We start from the raw sequence: 6,742 nt of genomic DNA, 5'->3' as shown, positions 1-6,742 counted from the left end.
ATTTTTTTCTGGACTGGTTAAACTTGCAGAAGACAAGCAAAGAAAAGCAATTCTCCACCGTCCTGAACCTGGGAGCGGGGTGTCAGGACAGACGTCTTCGGGAAGTTCATTGACTATAGACAAACGTCTTTGACAGATAGTTAAAAGAAGAGAAACACATTGATTCCATTGTTCCCCTTCGCATCTAAAAGGAACAAAATATTGACAAAATATCTGAAAAATGAAACTTTGTTGTTAGATTTGCTTTTTTAAAAAAAAGAAAGAGAGAGAGAGATGGATACAAATAGAAGCTTTTTCCCCTAGAGGGAGCTTGTGAAACTGTTATTAAATTCGAACTGGGGAGCTTTGCAGCTGCAATAGATTAAGATTGTGGGAACAGACTCTGACCTTCAACAACAATGTACTCGGAGGCTCTGGTATTGGCCTTTTGTAAGACAAGTGCTTTATTGGAACAGTTACATGAGAAGATGGATTTGATGACTGTTGGGATCAGAAAGTTTGGACAGGCAGTGGGCACTTATATAGAACCTGTGACTTTTGGTTATTAGCCGTGACCCCCGCTAATTGATTTACGAACCTCGATTAGCGATTTATGGCTGCCCGGTCCGGCGCGCTTCCCTCAGCTGCGCCACTCAGTCACGGCTCAGCAGAGTTTCACACAGCGGTGTAGAACTGTCACCAGCTTGATTCAGCTTCCAGACAAACACACAGAGTCCAGTTCGTCTATTTACAGCATTTATTCCAACATTTCTCAGGAATTTCCAGGACTATTTGCAGCCATGCCAGACCTGCGTCTTTTCCCCACGGAACACAGAGTGGGACTGGCTAACTCCTCCCAAACTCCTCCCAGCTTCGAAAGCTGACGTCAGAATGGTGTGGCATCATGGGAAGAACTTAACTCGTTAAGTTCCAACTCCAACACCCTCCCTTGCCGCACCTTCTGACAAGACCCTTTTGAGTTCAACACCTTTCCCTTTGCCTTGTGCTCCTTCCCAGCATCTTTCCCAGGCACCTGTTGAACCCCTTCAACATTCCCAGAATCACACTGTGCGAACCAGGCCCACGCACTTGTTGCTTGGTACCTTTCCGGCGGAATGCCCTTTGTTGAGCGACTAGACCTTCTGGGCACAAACTCAGATGTTACCACTGACTCACTGCCACCAGGACCTGTGTCCTCAGCCTCACGGGATTCCCCCTCTGACTTAAAACGTTTTCGAACCCTCTCCATTACACTCACCGGAGAACTGGGCTCGCTTTTGGGTGTTCTCTTAACCTGTGGAGAAATTACAGATACCTCCTCCTGTTCCTGACTTTGGTCAGTTACCTGATCGTCATCATCAGACTCAGTTTCTTCTTCCTCCCCCTCAGAATCTTCCTGTTCTGAATCAGAAAGACATTCTGAAAGAACATCACGCTTGGAAGCAGGTTTTGACTTTTCATCCTGCTCATAGAACTCAGCGTGCTTGCTGATCAGTAACTTACTCTGATCACCTGATGGAAATGCAAACCTCCATGCACTTGCTGTTGGCTCATACCCACAGAAGATCATTTTCCGGAACCTGGATCCATCTGGCCCCTGCAACGCAGCAGGTACTGACACAGACGCATGTGACCCGAACATACGCAAAAAATGAATCTGGGGTTTCCTGCCATGCAACAGCCCAAACGGTGTGTCCCCTACCATGGAATTGTAGGTGCGGTTCCAGGTGAAGCTCACATACTTGATTGCCTCCAGCCAAAACCTTGGAGGTAACCCAGAATCTTTCAGCAACACCTGTGCAGTTTTAACCAGAGCCTGACACTTGAGCTCTGCCTCCCCCCTCTGATTGGGTGAAGTCACTGTGTGACGTATCCCTTTCTTGCGAAAGTACTTCTGCAAAGCAGAACCTGTAAACTCAGCTCCCCTGTCACTTGTGACAGCTTGCACTTTGGTGGAAAACTTTACTTCCACCTCCTCAATCCAACGTTTGATCAGCTGTGCTGCATCACCCTTGGATTTGAGACCGTGTGTCCAGGAATTCTGTGTAAAATTATCCTGTATCGAGAGCAGAAACCTTGACCCTCCCAGACTTGGTTCTTTTACAGGACCCCACAAATCTACGTGAATTTGTTCAAAAGGGCTAGTGGTTGTCCTCTCAACTTTTGGATAACTGCATCCTTTTACCTTTGCCAGCTTGCAAGTTTCACAACTTACAGCATGTCCACATTCTAAAATCTTACACCCTTTAGAAACCTCCGGCAGCACCTGTAGTTCTTCTACTGAACTATGTGCCGTCCTAGCATGCCAAATATGGACACATTCATCATGATTGGGAATTGTAGCACGCAGTGCTTGTGCTTTCTTAACCTTCCCATCACCCTCCAGAGACGTTTTAAGAATGAAGAGATCATTCTGCCCCTTTTTAACCTTGGCAAGCATCCTCCCTCCTTTGGAGATTGTGCACACATCACCCTGAAAACAAACCGTAAATCCCATTTTCAGTAGATAAGGCACAGATAAAAGACAGTGGTTCATCCCAGGAACGGTACAACACTCCAGCGTTTCCTGTAAAATACGAAAATGCAGATTTACAACGTTAGTCAAATTTCCTTTCTGTCCATTTGCAAACAGTACAGATTTCCCGGCAGGAATTGCCGTGCAGTTCCACCTCTCGACAGCAGGTGTCTCTGGAATCAAATTGCGATTAGCTGCAGAGTCAATAACAAAACGAAACTTGGAATTTTCCACACGGCCGTCTTCGAACAAAGCCATGCTCGCTGCTATCTGATACGTCTCCTCACGTTGTTTTCCACGTCCTCCTCTTGCGTTCCCAGGCTGGCCTGCTCTCCCAGACTGGTTCCCATGGAAACCCGACTGATTTCCATGAAAGGTGTCCTTGAAGCCTTCCTGTCCAGCTGCCCTCCCTTGCTGTGGGCAGTCTCTTTTCAAATGACTGTGAGATCCACACACGTAGCACCGACGAATGGCAAAAGCCTGAACAAAGCTCTCATCTTGCTTAGCCCCCCCCTTTTTCCCGGTGGAGCTACCTGCACCAGACTTGCTCTCCCTGATGCGCCTTTCCTGTTCGTCGGCCAAGCGTCCTGTGACGTACGCCAAAGTCAGATCCTGCGGACTCATAGACTCCAGAGTTAGACATAAATTGTCATAACTTTTGTCCAGAGAGCTTAGCAAAATATAAACCTTCAATTCATCTGTAAAATTCACCTGCAACAGCCGCAGTTCATTAAACACAGAGAGCATCTCTGTAACATGTTGTCTTATGTCCCCACCTGGACGCAGCTTCATTTCAAACAAACGCCTGGTGGTGTGGATTTTAGCACCAGCCGTGGTCCTGTGGTGCACTCTTTCAAGAGCAGCATAAGCTTCATGCGCAGTTTCCAAACCCTCCACATGGGGCAGCTCTGAACCCTCCAAACTGAGCACTATAGCTCCCAGGGCCTTCTGGTTTTTTCTCTGCGAAGCATGCGCATCTGCAATTACTGCTGCTGCAGCTCCGGCGGCTGGTTGAGGCAGTGGAGGCCTTAAGACCGCGTCCCACAGACCCTTGGCTACCAGCCAGGCCCTCAGCTTTCTGCTCCATTCTCCCCAATTTTGGCCGTTTAACTTTTCGAAAGGTACGGAGAATGAATCATGGCCGTCCGCCATCTTCTTCCGTTCTCCCAAGGGGGCCCCAAGCTGTACTTACAATAACGTCAGCTCCTCTGGCTTCTCTCCCTGGAGAAACGATACCCTGCTGTTCTCAGCCCCTGGCTCCACAGCAAACCTCTGCGTTTTTCAGCTAGCTGCTTTCAAACTCCGCAGCTGCTCCTTTGCCTCCTGCTCGACACCGCAGACTTCAAACGCATTCCAGCAGTATCTTCCGTGACAGTTTTACAAGCGATGATTTAGGATCCATAACCTGTGACTTTTGGTTATTAGCCGTGACCCCCGCTAATTGATTTACGAACCTCGATTAGCGATTTATGGCTGCCCGGTCCGGCGCGCTTCCCTCAGCTGCGCCACTCAGTCACGGCTCAGCAGAGTTTCACACAGCGGTGTAGAACTGTCACCAGCTTGATTCAGCTTCCAGACAAACACACAGAGTCCAGTTCGTCTATTTACAGCATTTATTCCAACATTTCTCAGGAATTTCCAGGACTATTTGCAGCCATGCCAGACCTGCGTCTTTTCCCCACGGAACACAGAGTGGGACTGGCTAACTCCTCCCAAACTCCTCCCAGCTTCGAAAGCTGACGTCAGAATGGTGTGGCATCATGGGAAGAACTTAACTCGTTAAGTTCCAACTCCAACAGAACCCACTCAGGATTTAACTCAGGAGTGTGCTTTGACAGATCAGATGAGGGAGGAGGTTGTTGCTGGATCTAGTGAGGCAGAGATGGAGGGAACTGTGGCCCAGCAGGAACATGAGTTGTTGGACTTGACGAATGAACCTGGAGAAAGCCAGATTTGGAGAGACAGAGTTCTGTTTGGTTTGGAGATGGGGGGCTGGATAGACCCCCCTATGCAGGGATGTTTTGACCTTTCAAGTCTGGCTTTGGGCCGGGAGGTGTTCGGAGTTGTGCTTAACTTTGGAGGGACTTTGAAACATGCTTTTAAATACCACATGGAGTTCAGTGTTGACTTTGGAAAAGGGGGTGATCTGTCGAGAAGGGACAAAAACATTGTCAAGCTGGAGTCTCCCCGAGTGAAAGGAACAGAAGACAAAGTAAAGTACAGGTATAAATATGAAGAAGATCTGCGGATGGGACATGGAAGAGATCCAAGGGCCTCGGATATAAGGTTACCAGGTTGATGGACTAGATGGATGGGATAGAAAGGACTGACAAAACCCGAGACCAGGAGAAAGAGACGTTGGATGAAGATTGGAAGAAAGTTTTAAACAATTTATTTAGGGAAATCATGTAAAAGTAAAGAGTATTAGAAAAATGTTGGAATGAAATTATTTGGTCTTAGTAGAAATGTTAAAAAGAATTATGTAAGAATATGTCATGGTTAAGAGAATTTGGTATAAATAAGACTTAAATTTTAAGTTTTAGGGCCTTTTATGGTAAGATAAGGTTAAAATAGATTAAGGTAATTTAATGACAGAATATTTATGAAAGATGGGAGGATTTGCTGAGATAATTAATAACTAGAATACAAAAAAGGGAGGTGTGAGGAGGTCGATGAAACAAGGTAATGACAGTTAATGATTTGGGAATATTGGATTTGTTTTTAAATTTTTTGTCTATTTTTGCATTTTGATTTTGATGTATTATGTGTTTTGTTTTGTTTTCTCTTTTTGACCTTGTTTTTTTATTGATTCGTATTGTTTAAATGTTACTTGTTTTTTCCTTCTTCTTTTTTCTTTGTTTCTTTGTAATCTTAAAATTTTCAATAAATATTATTTAAAAAACAACAACAAATAGTCTGCAAAACATTTCCAATCTTCTTTGAATACTTTTTTATCCTGATCTCTTCTTCCGTTTGTCAATCCTGCCATTTCTATATATTCTATTAACTTTGACTGCCATTCTTCCTCTGTCGTATTGGATCCTCCCTCCATTTCTGAGCACACACCAACCTTAGAAAGAGTCTTCGAATCGTGGCGTTGGAAGAGACTGTGAGAGTCGCCCAGTCCAATTTCCTGCAATCTTTTGCCCAACATGGGGCTTGAACTCACCATCCAGAGCTTCAGAGCAGCTGGGGAAACCCAGCCAGATGGGCAGGGTATAAATACTAAAATTATTATTATTAAATTATTAAGAGTCTCCTGCTCTACTGACTGAGCAGCTTTATTGGGTAGTTGGGAGCAACTGGCGCTGTTCTGCCTTTTCCCCTCCTAGGTCTGCCCTGTCATGGATTATCATTCCTGGGTACAATTTCAGTTTCGCTGACCTGTTTGGCTTCTTTTTGGGGTGGGTATTGCAATCTGAGGAATGCCTGACGTAACTTTTTTTTGGTTGGGAGTTTGCGTCTGACGAGTCCAAACAGAGCAGGGGTGGGGAACCTTTTTGGCTCTGGGGCCCAGATTTTGATTTGCCCTCCCCCCCACACACACACCCTGAGCCAAATTTGACAGGTGGGAGGGGCAACCTACCTGCCAGTCGCCTACCTGCCTGTGGGAAATGGCAAGGCACCTGTGGGCTGGCAAAGGGCTTCTTTCTCCCACCCAGCAGTGAACGGGCAGCAGGAGCTTTGGAAAGGCACCTGCAGGGCAAAGGAGAAGCCCTCCGTGCTGCCAAGGCTTGCAGAAAGCAGCCTTCTTTCCTCCTGCGTCAGCCAGGGGTGCCCCCCCCGCCAGCCCCCCCCCTGGCTCCAAGCAAAGGAGCAGTAGAGAGCAGCTCACTTTAAGCTCCCCATTGCTGCGTTGAAGTATGAATGCCAGCCATAAGGCAGCTGCCCTGCATGGGAGGGCCTGATGGTGTCGGGGCAGAATGGGGGGCTGTGGGGACCCTGCTGGGCCAAATCCGGTTTTCTGTTTTCTGTGGGACATTATCAATAGATTGTAGAGCACCCCTTCCAAGTTACCACAGATGTTGAAGCCCTTGACACCAACACTCACCTCCATTTTGAAAAAATGTAATGTGGCGTTCTCAGTACCAAGCCAGCTTTGTTTGCAAACTGCCCCCCCCCCACACACACTTTGCTTCTCCAGACAAGCTGTTTATTCCGCATTCATCCTCCTTAGGAAGAAACGTCCTGATCAGCCTGCACAAGTCTTCTGCAGTAGTCAGACTTCCTGGGGTCTCTGCTGAACAT

At 46.8% G+C, this 6,742-nt stretch overlaps 1 long non-coding RNA gene across 1 annotated transcript; it reads right to left on the bottom strand.

Annotated features, from left to right (window-relative positions):
* Positions 1 to 259: 259 nt before the first annotated feature.
* On the bottom strand, positions 260 to 5,406 carry LOC310709926. The gene is made up of 2 exons (XR_014527714.1): positions 4,297 to 5,406; positions 260 to 528 (listed from the first exon to the last, which is right to left on the bottom strand). It is a non-coding gene; the product is annotated as an uncharacterized lncRNA (long non-coding RNA).
* Between the last annotated feature and the right edge of the window lie 1,336 nt (positions 5,407 to 6,742).

This window comes from Podarcis liolepis (genome assembly GCF_965112155.1).
Source record: "Podarcis liolepis genome assembly, chromosome: 6".
Classification (NCBI taxonomy): domain Eukaryota; kingdom Metazoa; phylum Chordata; class Lepidosauria; order Squamata; family Lacertidae; genus Podarcis; species Podarcis liolepis.
Note: the sequence above shows the minus strand (reverse complement) of the source record. Positions and strands in the feature narration are given on the sequence as shown.